Below are 14,238 nucleotides of genomic sequence, written 5' to 3' on the forward strand. Positions count from 1 at the left end.
TTATATACACATATTGTAGTTAGAATGTTTGCTAAGTAGCAGACAGTCTGAGTGAGGCTTACAAGGTCTTCAATAATGTACAAAAAACTGAGAGTGTTATAACAAAGACCTGCTTTCACTGGTGTTATCAGCAGCTGATCCCTCCCAAGCTTTGTCGGATTAGTGGCAGACAGTGATGAACTTTAGTAGAAATGTACAGACTTGTGGATGCCAAAAAGTTCAGTCCTTTTATATCAGCCTTATTTGTGTTTAAGCAGTTGCACTAACTCTCTTAAGGTATCTGCTAATCTTTCTTTTGGTGCCACTATCTAATGACTAAAAGGTAGCGAAAAATGGTGATGAGTACACAGTTCTCAGTGGCTAAAAGAATGTATTATCACAGGAAAAAGAAAAAACAATATGAGCCAAGATAGAAAGAAAAAGATACACAATCATGATGTGCTTTAAAATAACAACAAAAAAGGGATTGCTGCCTCAAAAAATGCTTTGAAAAGTCCATCAAGAAAATACCAATACCAAGGAGATGTAAAACGTTGTGCCATATGTAATGAAGTTTTCATGCCTTGGCACAAAAGGCTATGAGCAGATTACTAATGAAGAGATATAAATCACATGCCAGCATGTTGCTTGGTATGTAGTAGCTAGTAAATTTATCTGATAAAAATAATAATTAAAAAATCACTCATTTATGTTAACATATGTTAACATTAACATTTACAGTATCCTATGAAGGAAATAAAAAAAGAAATTACTAACAACTGACTTGACATTAAGTATTCAAGTGCAGCAGTGCTTGTGTGCAGTGCAGTTTCTTACTGTGATGCATGTAAGGAGCCTGAGGCAGACCTTACTTCTTCTGCATTAGCATCCCAGGTAACGGTACCTGAAGAAAATTGGCTCCACAGAGCAAGACTGTCCATGTGGGTCAGAGTAATCTGAGCATAATTGCTGTGTGTATGAATGGCATGTCATAGAAAGTATCTTCACTGTATTGAGAGCTGATGCAATCCACTCCTTCCTGTGGTTTCAGAACAATTCTGAAATGAGGCTACCATGGTGCAAGCTGCAGGCAACCTAATTTGATTTACAATATGGATTTACAATCTTATTTTGTCCTGTAAGAGAATAATACATTCTGCAAAAATGTATCATTAATTCCAGTATATGCTTCAAAGCACATATGCCATTTTGAAAGCTAAGACTTTTTCTGAAGCATTTTTGAAGTGTTGGAAGACTTGTTGAGTAAATACTACATTGCTTCATCTCTAACCAAGGGAAAAGAATTAGTGCAGTAATTTGAAAGCAATTTATGAGAGTCAATTGAGATTTAATAGAACATTCCAAAGGAAGTCACATGATTTCCATTCACATATTTTCATTATCTTTACACTAAAGGACAACATAGCACTTTATTTCCAAAGCTATTGTCTTATGATAACTCTCATAAGATAGCCATTACAGTGCACAGTTGTTTTTGGCCAAAGGTAGAGATTATTTGCTTTATAATACCTTTTTTTTAAAAAGAAAAAAAAAGGATGAAATTCTTTAATGCAGGATGTCCGATTATTTCATCAGAGTGGTCTGTGATCTGTGTGGCTTGAGTAGCTCTGTATTTACTTTTCCACATGTATAACTGCAAAATCAAAACAGGGTAGGTATACTCTTCCAATGCATTCAACCAAAAACTCAGTGTAGAAATTGACAGCTCCTGTAAGAAAAAAAACGGAGAGATACCACTTTCCCCAAGTCAGAAAAAGGTAAATGTAGCTCAAACAGTATTTCAGTTTCTATAAATATACTTAAAAAATTGAAAATAAAAATAAAAACACTTAGTCCATATATATAAACCACTTATACAGGAAAATTTATGGAAACCAAGGAAGTTAATTTTCAAATACATATATAATGAAACTTGAAGTGCATGTTTGTTAAATATGTATCATACTGATGGATTCTTTATAAATGTGTAACAGTGAGTTTTATTATTTATATTGCTTCAGGGCTATACTCGGTTCTTTTCAGTAAAAAGCAGGATGATGTTTCCTTCCTCAAAGAATGCAAAACTCCAGCAAATAGACTGGATTCTGTACCTTTAAATTTAAACTGGTTTACGGGGGTAGGATGGTGTGCAAAATGAAATGTGGCCATGATTGTTAAGTTTGTGACATACTGTGTATGGCTCAAGCTGTTATATCTATTCCTATATGCATTCAATTAAAGAACCCATCTTCAATGATGTATTCTAGTACACTCCTGGGAACTAATCCAATGTCTTTAGCTATCTGTTTTACATGAAACCAATTATTGCAATATCTCTAATGTCTAAGTAGTATTGTCATGAGTGCCATTTTCAGCATGGGCCAAAGTATTTATTTCTATGAGATTATCTATCTACTCTTCAAATTTATTATGCTTTCAAGAATATCCACAGAGTCACATTAGCATTTTTGTATCCCACAGCCAAATGTTCAAGCAAAATTTAATACCAGATAAATAATCAGCTGACTAAACTTATTGCTCTCCACTTCTATTTTCATAAAATGACCTCTTGCCAGTGCTTAACCTCTCTCTATCCTCATTCTAAGCCTGTGTGACATTCATGTGACAGCCTGTGTGCATTATTTGATGTAATCCTCTGGTTTTCCCTGTTGCTGTGTGAGGCTAGTTCAGCTCTGCTATTGGCTGCGACCACTGTTTGGAAAACTGGGAATAAGAATGAAAGCAATGTTACAGGAGTTTGCAGAAGAAGGGTTCTGTCTCATGTCACCACAAATTATTATATTACAGCAATAATAAAATGTACCCGCAAGCACTGCAGTTTCAGTTGTGCCACACTATTTGACCATGTGTGTGAGTTAGTGCAGTTCTTTGTACAATTTTGCCTTTCCAGAAGGACAGTGGGAATGATTATCTAGTTTAAAAGAGTGTTTAGACTTTGTGCTTTAACATAATTCTTGTTTGTTGCAAAGCAGTATGTCATTTTCTTGAATTATTTTTAGCAGGTTCTGACTTCCTATTTGCATGAAAAATGCTGGTTTTGTGGAAAACTCCAAACAACTGTGAGGTAGCTAAGCATCATTATCATTACTGTTATTACACTGTCATGGTTTGTTACTGATAGTTCACTTTTACTAGCAGACACTGTGTAATAGGGGGTGTATGAGCTCTTCAGTGACCTAATATAGCAGTCCTCTATTGACGTAATGTTATAAAAAACTTTAATTTATGCCTATCATCAGAACAAATGGAGAGCTTTAATTAGGTGGTTTAGGACTCACTTTATTAAGGGAAAATAGCTAAAATATAATGGAGTGTCAAAACACAGTACTTGCATTTGAAACACAAGAACACAAGGTATTGCAGTGATTCAATGGCAAGGTACAGTGGGATGACCTGTTTTTTCATGTGAGTGAATTTACTCACTCCTTGCTTCTCCCATGAGGAACTTGCCAGCAAAACCTTAAAGAAAGACTGTGTTAAGGTCTGTCTTGCCAAGGAGGTTTTTAAAGCTCCTTGCTTTAAACTCAAGGATGATTTTAAAGCTTTTCAGATGAGGTGTACATACAGAAAAGTGTGTTTTTTCAAAGGAAGAAAATGTACTTGCTGATATAACTGTGGGGAGGCATTAGGATGGGATGCCTGCATGAGTAGCATATTAAAGGTGGATTATAACAAGACTGAGTATCTGGCTGGAAGCTCATTTTCTAAGCTGCCCTTGTCACTTGCTAGCTAAGACATTGAATGCCACAGTTACTCTAACATAAAACCTCTCAATGCACTTTTATTTTCAATCAATTTGAGAAAAGGAAAGAACAATTCTGCCCAATGAATACCACAAAATCTTCTGTCTTTTGAGTTGGCAGGACACATTAATTTTTTAAAGATCTTGAAAAGCCTGAGAATTTGTCTGCTCTGAGTTTTCTCTTGGAAAAACATGCAGTTAGCCTTTGTTCCACTGGGACTGGAAGTCTATTGAGTCTGCAGACTGGAAGTCAGCCTCAAGCTGAAGCAGACTTACTAACTCAGTATCAGTGGGAAACACACTTCTGTTGGTTCCTTCTGTCATATGTTTAGCAAAAATGCTATTACCTTAAGAGTATTTTGATTTTGTATGCAATGTGTAATATAAATTCTTTGGATTTCACTTCATGCAGGATTGTGTATACTACATAGCTAAACTGTAACCATGTTTGCTTTAATTTTCCTAATTTCTGGGAGTTAAATTTTCGTGTTGCTGGCCTGCACTAACAGCTTCTTGAATTAAGCTTCCTTGGGCTGGTAGTGATTTTCAGCTAAAACAGTAGTAAACATGAATTGGAATAAACATACAGTAGTAGATTTTAACAGAAAGGAAATGATTATTTATTGAGTGTTGCTGGAGGGGCTAAAATAGTTTCAATAAACAGAAGAGAAGACAAAGACCAAGGGAAGTACAGTCCACAAAGCTAAGTTAAGCATCTGAAATCTCTTAAAAATTCAGATGAAAAACTAAAGGATTGCCTTATTATATTCTTCTCCACTTGGCTTGAAGTCCTATACTACAGTAAAAATTAGGGTTTATCAGTGCATTCCGCAAGGATGAGGATGTTGTTATGTATAGAATATTACAGGATTCTTTGTTGTTGGGTTTAACTCCAGCTGGCAACTAAGCACCACATAGCCATGTGGTTGCACAAATGTTCCCAGGGGGATGGGGAGGACAATGGAAAAAAAAAAGGTAAAACCCATGAGTTGAGATAAGAAGTATTCAATAATTGAAATAAAAGATAACAATACTACTAATACTGCTACTACTAATAACAATTATGATGACTACAAAATGGGAGACAACAAAGAGAGGAATAAATCTCAAGAAAGACAAGTGGTGCACAGTACAATTGCGCACCACCCGCTGACTGATACCCAGCCCAACTGATCACTCAGTCCTTTCTGGGTAACTCCTTCAGTTTATATACTGGGCATAACATGCTGTGGTATGGAATACCCTTTTGGCTAGTTTGGGTCAGGTGCGCTTGCTGTGCTCCCTTCAGCATTCTTGTGCCCCTCCTCACTGGCAGAGCATGAGACTGAAAAGTCCTTGATCAGAGTAGGTGCTACTGAGCAGCAACTGAACCATCAGTGTCTTACCAGCATTGTTATCAGACTAAATTAAAAAGACCAGCACTGTACCAGCTACTAGGAAAATCCCAGCTATAGCAAGGACACTCATTTAAGATTAAGAAGTTACTAAACACTTCAATGGAAAAAAGCAGCTGAAACAACAGCAGGCTCCACCCAAAAGAAAGCATATATCAGCAGAGGAATTTGTTGGGTAATTGCTTTGTTCTTTCTTGCTTGTCTTCACAAAGGGAGGCAGAAACATCACTTGGATAAATAAACACAGAATAGGGCACACCCACAGAAGTCTGGCACTGTAATCTGAGAAAAAAATGAGCAAGAAAAAAAGGGTTTTGAATCAGATTTTGACTGGGAGATTTGAGGATGGGAGCTGTAGTGTTCTGTGCTATTATTTTGATTTTACTTGTACTTAGATAAAGTGTAAATAAAAGAGAGTAATTGCCCTACCATCAGCTTCTCCTTCTCGGTGGAAAGACCCACCTAGAACAAAAAACCTGGCTAACCTTTGGGATTCAAAGGCAGTAAGTCTGTGTGTTTGGAAGCAAGGGATAGGAAATATCAGTAGGATCCAGAATAAACATGCAGTGTGTTGAGATGTCTCATTTCCCAGGATTCTTTCTACCACTACAGAATCTGGAATTGGTTGCTCATAACTAGTATTCTGCCTTGTCATTCAGGAATGAGTATAAGCAATATCAAAGCACTAAACAACATTTCAGCCTGTTCTGAAGGCAACCAGGACTGCTTCCAGGGTTCCTCCTCCTTGTAGCACTGTGTGAGTGCACCCAGGCAGTTGAAATGAAGTAAGCAATGAGATTTGAGTACACAAGTGCACCAGTAAATGGACCAGGTATCTCCTAAAGGACAAACAAAAAGAGGAGAAGCTTAGCAAAATTAGTATTTCCATAGAACGATTTAAGCGAGGAGTCTGGGATTGTTGAAGCAGTTCCTGTGCAGATCGCAGATCTTCTATTTCATTGTTATCCTTACTTTCCATAGTCAAATCCAATCATGCAGATAGTTCAGTAAAATGAGTTTGATTGACAGAATAATTACTGGAACCATTCTGATGCTGTCTTAAAAGATGGGAGTTGATTCCAGAAGCATTTCTCCAGAGCGTACTTGTTAGTGCAAAACACTGAAGGACTTAAGAGCTGGATCTCTTAATGTGGTTTAGCAGTATTAAATCCACAGAATAATGCTCAAATAGGTGGCAACATATTCTATTTATACAAATACGAGTTATAAAATACTTCTGGTTTTGGTAAAGATGAGTAATTATTTTTTATTTGAGTGCAATTAATTGAATTATAGCAAAAGTAATTAAAAGAGCAATTGAATAATAATTAATTGAATAATAACTTGAAGACTGAAGAGGAATGGCAGCATTATGGCTTGCAGAGTTGTCTGGGCCTCTGATTTTTGAGCAAGGATCCTGTCAGTAACTAAGAGGGGACTCTGATTACAGCAATATTCTTAACTAAATCCCTCTAATCCCCTTCTGTACCTAATGAATCTCTTTATTTTTTTTTTGTCTGCTGTAGGATGCAAATGCAATGATGTGTATGAATTGTAAAATCATAAAAATCTAGGCAGAGGTGGCACAGCCCACAAATTCGTCTCAAGATTGTACCACTACGTTCCTCGTGGGGCCCTTGTCTGAGCCTCTGGGATATAGGCTTGGCCACCCCTATGATCTGGCACAAAGCTAAGTGTCTGGGATACAAAGTAGGGCAAACACCATGAAAAAAAGACTGTGGGCAAGCAATTGTTTATTGCTTTCACTCCATCATATGCATAATTTCACAGCACAGCAAGGAGCAGACGGGGATTTTGCATAAAATAGTTGGTCAGGGCATTTTGCTCAGTTTGCCCCCACATTTATCCTGGGTGAGTGAACAAGCTGTGGCAGGCACAGCTGGCGACCATGGCTCTGTTTGGGCATCTTGCTCTCTGCCTTGTGCCATCTGCTCCTCCTTGCTCCTGCAAATACTATGCAGAAGACAGGAGAGAAGCAGAATCCTGGTAAGGGTAGTTTGACATCCGAGTCTGGCCTTCAGGCAATCAAGCACATTTTCTACAGCCGATCCCCCCCTATTTGAAGTTCATTTCATAGCTGTGAGAAATCTCTTTTCTCATGGGACAAGATGGCTTTGGAGGTGGAGTACTTTTATCTTCCTGGCTAGTGTGAAATCTTCACAGGGAAGTCTTAGTTGAGTCCTCTCTTTTTACAGTGCTATGACTCCTGAAACTGGTGGCATCTGAGCTGCTGTGGTCCTCCTGTCCCAACCCTAGATGCATGTTCCTATCCCTTGTGTTGCACAAACTCGTATAATTACATGGTGAGCTGGCTCTGGGAGCTGCTCTGGCTGAGAAATAATAACTTTCATGTTGGACCCAGCTGTCAGCCCGCTGAACTGTCTCAGCATGTGGTTGCATTAGAAGCAGTGCTAACAGAAACAAAAGGATGGGAACGTAGTTGTGAAGTCCTGCAGATGTCAGGACTACAGTAGCCCAGAATTAGTACTATACAATTGCACCGGCCCTTTCTGCATGCAGTCACCTTGATGTGTGTAATGCACTTTGAATGGGTCCATGCCCCTTCACCTGGTTCTCTGATCACTTCCGGGTAGATACCTAGCCTGCTGCCACTTCTGCTGCTGCTTGAGGTAGAGGTGAAACTGGTGTGTTGCTCATTTGTAATAGGTTACAAATGGTGATGTTACACATTGTATCTGCTATTGAGCTGAGTGGTAATACTAGTTGATTGAGAAATGCACAAATCTCACGAAGTTGTGGAAACATGGCCTGAGTGTAGAGCTTTGCATCACTTCCTCTGAATTCTCTCTCACATCTTCTGAATATTTTTCCAATATGTCAAAATCACTTTGAATTCTAATCCTGCCAGCCGATGTAATTTCGGTTCCCTGCAGTTTCATATTGTCTGCAAATTTAATAGAAATGTTCTCTAGTTCATCATCCAGGTTGCAAATGAAACTTTGAATGAAGCTGGATCTGGGCCAGCATCCTGTAGCCCCAAGCTCAGCAGAAGAATGTTGCTTGATTGATCCCTCAATTTTTGCTGTGGTCCATTAATAATTACTCTTAGCATATTGATATCCAATTAGGCTTTGTACCTACATTTCATTAGTTTCAACTAAATGTCCTCTGAAATTTATCCCTCCCAACTGCATCCCACTTTCACTGTATTAACAGGTTCTCATACACCAAGATGATGGGCACTTTCAGGGACAGTTTAATTGACTTTGGAAGGCAGTTTTTTTCTACACTTAAGACCACTTGAATGCATAGTATCTAATACTCCCACAGTGGCAGGAAATCAACATAGTGTTTTCACAACAGAAGGACACTAAGTTGCCTGTTGCTGGACTACATTTTCTGTTAGCATTTGCAGAGTCTGGGAGTCAGCATCTTCCCCCCTACCCTTTAGTGCCTGTGAATGAATAACATCTGCTGACTTTTTTTTACAGAAAAGGAAAAAAAGCAAAGCCTCATTAGTGGCAAGCATTCTTCATAGTTTTGCAACAAGCAAGGCCATTTGTGCTCTTCTTTGTGGACCATGTTTGTGGTGTCCCAGTGGCAATGAAGCTCACACATTGTTTACAATAATACCTCCTTGCACACATCAGTAAGCAGCTGGGGCAGCAAATCCAGCTGCTCCCACAGTAAGCCTTTATATCTACATACTGTGATACAGCATCTTCAGCAGTGTTTTTGAAAATACCACATTTGTTCTTTTATGTCACTGCTTTACAGTTCCCTACTTGCTACATGTAATTGTCAGTAAAATGAAGGAGATGGCAGGCAACCCCTGCACCTCATGGGTACTCTCTGTTTAGCCATTTCTTTCAGCAGTAAACTGAAAGCCATGATCCTTCATCCTAGAGACGTGCGCATCCTAGAGGGCTGCGCAGTGCAGCTGCAATTTTAGCAATATGGCCTCGATACTGGTGTCCTCTGCCTGTTCAAGGACAGTAATGTTTGACACATAGTCAGTCCAATGGATGTTTAGAATTGTACAGAGGCAGCGCTGATGAAAGCATTCAAGGAGTTGCAGGTGATGGTAATAGATAACCCATGATCCAGACAGTGAACTTGCCACTGGTTGCCACAAGAGAAGTGCCCCAAAGAAGAGATATAAGGACTCCCTGAAACAATACCTTAGCCTTGGCCATATTCACTACCGTCAGTGGTCCACCTTGGCCTCCAGTCAGGAGACTTGGAGACACACTATGCATAATGCCTCTTGAGAACTATACATAATCTCCTTTGAGAACACACACAGAACTAGTCTCAAGGAGAAAAGACAGCGTAGAAAGAATTGCACCCTGCCTATACCACCCAAGGAGACCTCTCCCTGTGCTTTTTGCAACCAGATTTGCCTATCCTACATTGGCCTTTTTAGTCATCAGCGCACCTGTAGTAAGTGTGGGTAAAGCCCTTCCCAAATCTCCGTTCGCAAAGTCAAGCCATGAGTGATGATGAAACTGAAAGCCAAGGAAAAAGGTGCATGATGGTGGAACCATAGAAATAACGTCGATTAATAATAGCGAAAGAGTGAAAAAAGGCCACTCAGTCTTTCCTTCCACAATTGTCAGAGGAAAGCTTAATTGAAGGCTTAAGACCAATACTTGTCAATTCCATACACAAACCAATTGCCAACTCCATTTTTGCCTGAAGGCTGATGCTTGCAGTCTGGTGGCAACAGGTTGTGTCTAAAGGCAGCTGTGGGTTTGCTGAATGTGAAGGTATTATTTGAAGTGTGAACATGTGTGCTGCCAACCTTGAAGACACAAAATCTCCTTTACACATGGGCAGACAATCATCTAAGAGAGTATAAAATACTTAATTAGCTTATCACAATCACTTTAAGGTGAGTGAGGAAATATTTTCTGTCACTGGATAGCATTTGAACGGTGATACAAGTTCACTGTGGTGACAGTGGTCAGCTCAGATATGTTAGTTTTCTCTCTTCTTATATAAGAGAGAAATTGTAGAAATCAACAGAATTTTTTCCCCCATTCTAACTGAATCATTTTGCTGGTTGTGATAAAGAAGTCTCTGTAGTAAGTTGGATAGAATTAGGTCACGGCAACATGCAGTCAGTCTCTAAGTCTGCCAGATTATTTCAGTTTTGACCTTTACTATCCACAGAACTGGAGTTAATTACGACTGGAGAGTACTTGCCATTTTTAGTCTTCACAGAAATCTCTCAGCCAAAACTGCCTACTAATGATAACATAGTGTCTGTTAGTAGCTTCTTGTGGGTTTAAGACTGTGTGATATCTACCACCTTTATAGCAAGCCATGATAACGACTTTCAAAACTGTGTTACTTTTAGATGTTACATCTGGAAATCACTTAGCACAGTGATACTCTGTCTGTGGGTGTAGTGGACACAAATTACTTTGCCCTGCACCTTGCTAGGTAATACACATTGCTATAAATTCAAGGTAAATAGAGTGCCACTCTGATACTTCCTATATTCACTTTCTCAGATGTAATTTAGTGTCTGATTCAGGGTAGTGATGAAACTGCCTTCAGGCAGAAAGATATTAAGTCTGGGTCTTCCCCTATGGGTGGCAGAAAATCTGTGGTGTGTGGTAGTGCATGTCTAATTGTGACTTAGTATTTTTGGAAACTGCCAGAGAACTTCCAGAAAGATACTGATTCTGTCCCACTAGTTGGAAATAGTAGGAAAAAACTAAAAGGAAAGGCAAGAAAGCCCCAATCACCCACAGGGGAATGCTGTCTTGAAATACAGAATCTTAATCTGACAGCATCAAATGGGAGCAGATCTTTCAGAAAAAGGTTCAAGGTCTCTTTCAAAGGGATGTCTACTGGAGAAGTATCAATTTGTTGTCCCCTGCAAGCAGAAAATGATCACAGTAACAATAAGAGCTGTGTCAGAGGTCTTTCACGGTATGCCTTGATTAAAGAAAGATGAGCATGTGTTTCATTCTAATTTTATTGTCTGAAAGAAATAAAATGCTTAAGAAAAATGTATTCCTAAACTCCATAAAATCCACCACAATGTAATAACTTTAATACCAAGATACCTACCCACAGTCTAATCAGAGAGATGTATGAAGCAAACAGGTTCTGACACTGCTATGGCTTGAATAAAGCAGCCAATAAAGCTGCATAGCATGTAATTTCAGAATTTTGTAAGCTGCTGATTTCACAGCTATGGAGATATATCTCCTTAAAGCAAAGGAAGTAAGAATATTAGTAACTGCTATTGTAGGTTACCACCCTCCAGACCTTTTATGAATATGATCTAACATTTCAACCTTTAAGCACTCATTAATTTTTTTTTAGTTCCCAGGAACTCCCTGCCCATAGCAGGGGGGTTGGAACTAGATAATCTTAAGGTCCTTTCCAACCCTAACTATTCTATGATTCTATGAACTACAGCACCCAACCCTTTGATACTTCTCAGCAAGCCTCCTCATGAAACCCAGCTGGTTAATTCTGGTACAACTGACTAACACCTTTTTTTTTTCCCTTAAGGATATATCCTTTTTTATCAGTTCAGATAAAAATCTCACTGATCCCAAGCACCACAATAAAGCAGTGATGCATCCCAGATGAAAAGACTAAGTGTAGAGAAGGAATCCTAAAAGGGGAGGTTTATTTTCAGTCATAGTTCTTCCACTCTGATCAATTCTTCTTCTGTTTGTTTAAACAGTGAGGGTTTTCTTGCTTTTTAAAAAGACTTTTCTTACCTCTCCACCCCCCCCCCCCCCCCCCCCCCCCCCCCCCAAAGTTCAGACCTTAATAAATCTACAAATTATGTTAAGGAAGGAAACATACTTCAGCTACAGGTTTCCAAGGATATATTACAAATAGTTGTCTGCAGAAATGTTGTTTTAACACCTCTTCCTCATAGACATCCTGGATACTCATGTCACATATTTATTGTCAACACATGTTTGCAACAACTTGAAAGAAGATTTGGGCATTTGCCCACAGCCTAAATTTAATGCAACTCAAGATATAAATATCACTGTTTTAAGCCTTTGCAGTATGTTAGAGACAGCAGCTAAGTTTTCAGTGTTTGTTTTCGTATGGTTCCCTACAGGGGTTGAAGAGACTAATTTCTTTCTCCGAGCACAGGAGTAGCAGATGGTGTCAGTCAGGTAGACCTGCCAGGGTGCATATGAAGAGACAATAAGAGACAAGAAAACTTACTTTGGAAACAAAATAGAGAATAACAGCCAAAAACATCCCTATTCATAATTGCTTGGACAAGAAACTACTTCTTCCTTCTTCTCCTGAGCCAGGGCAGCAGTAGGGGGATCATTTCAGGTGTGTTAGGATGCAGCTTGAAATTTCAAAAGGTTTGGTGTATTCATAGAGAATTTTCATTGAGAGTGTGAGGCTGGTTAGACTGGTCTGGTAAAGCCCTTTCAGCTTTTGGTCATAGCTCTGCCCATTTCATATCTGTATGACCCATTCTTGGTCGACAAAAAGGATGTGATTCCCTGTCATGGTACCTCAAGCTTGGGCGTATCTATTTGTGCAAGTGTAGACCACAGTAATACAAAGTGCATGATAAAAGCCCAGCTTGGTGGCTGCATGGTGATGGTGTTGCTCTGCTTTAGTACCCTACCTCTAAAATGGAGTAATGCAGGTAAAAAAGGAAAAAAATCAGTGGAAAATTAAAAATATATTAAAGTGAATATTGTTTTGTTCTGCCTCCTTAAAAGGTTAATGTGTTAAGGAAGGAAATGTTTCATGTCTGTTACAATGCCTTTTTATAATTTTTTTATTTATATTTCAAATATTTTAGAATTTCTCATTTTAGAAAAAAAAAGCTACTTTTGGAACTGATTTAGGGCAAAATATTATTTATGAAATTGTCAACATCTACATATGGGCAAGGCTGCTTTATTTGCAAGCAATTTTGTCGGCTCTTCAAGGAAACTGTGAAATTAATGAGGAGGGCCTAAAGCTAGATATTGATAGAGCTCAGTTCCAAGTTGTCTTGAGCCTGTGACTGCAGCACACAAGACAGCCTGGCCCTGAAATCCCTATGCAGGACAGCTGGTTTGTTGTCCATCTGGAGGGTTGTATTCTGACACTTGACATCAGGGAAGGTTGAACACGTAGTTTGCTGGATATGGTTCTCCAGGACCCACAGAACAGGGGTCCTCTTCACACAGCTACTGGCCATGAAATTCGTGCCTCCTCCTCAATTCCCTCTTCCCCAGAAAAAGAGCAAAGACACTTGATCCCCATTTGATAGCCTGGGTAACTGCCAGGATGCTGAGAAAAGAGGGCGTTTGAGGCAGAAAGTCAGGCCTTTGTGGCAGAACTATCACACGAGTTTGTCAAATACTATTTGCTTCAATGATTCCAGTGGGACTTAGACTGAGATTAACTTGGACCACTGACTGTGGTTCAGTTTTACAGTAGGTTGGCTGCTGGCTGTTGCAGGATGAGGCTCTTTCCACCCTATTACTCTTAAGCCTCTTGCACTCTTGTCAGAGACCATAATATCCTGTTTGTTATTGCAATAAATTATGTTCTAGAGTACACAGGCACATGTATAGAAATATAACTCCTTTTCAAGCAGATATGGGAAAGACAGCCCTTTCTGAGCAGGAGCATTTCTTCCACTCACAGCTGTTCCTCTCCTTCTTGGAGGTTCAGCCTGTTCCAGCTTACCCAGAAAATTTATGTGAAACTCTGAGCCAGAAAAAGAAACAAATAAAAAACCCCAAACACCCCCCCCCCCCCCCAAACACCAAACCAACCCCCAAAAAAGCTCCTGAAGGAAGCAAACTAAATTATTCATCTCACTACCGAAAATCACCTTATGCTTTGGTGTTAAGCAGTGGTGTGCAGGAAGCAGGAGCTGCACATGTATACCTATCTTATTTCTGCTTCTATTGCCTCCTGAAGACTCTGTCACTCATGGAGACAGAAATAGCCCTGAAAAACCCTGATGCTTCAAAGTTTTTATTAAAATTCCTGTCTCTTAGGATTACAAAGATTTTTTTTTATTTTACCCTTTATTGGCATGATGATTTATAGCCCTGTGTATAGCATTAGTCACAATATTTTGGAATTTCACCAACCGTTAAGAGTTCT

Source organism: Melopsittacus undulatus, chromosome 3 (genome assembly GCF_012275295.1).
Source record: "Melopsittacus undulatus isolate bMelUnd1 chromosome 3, bMelUnd1.mat.Z, whole genome shotgun sequence".
NCBI lineage: Eukaryota > Metazoa > Chordata > Aves > Psittaciformes > Psittaculidae > Melopsittacus > Melopsittacus undulatus.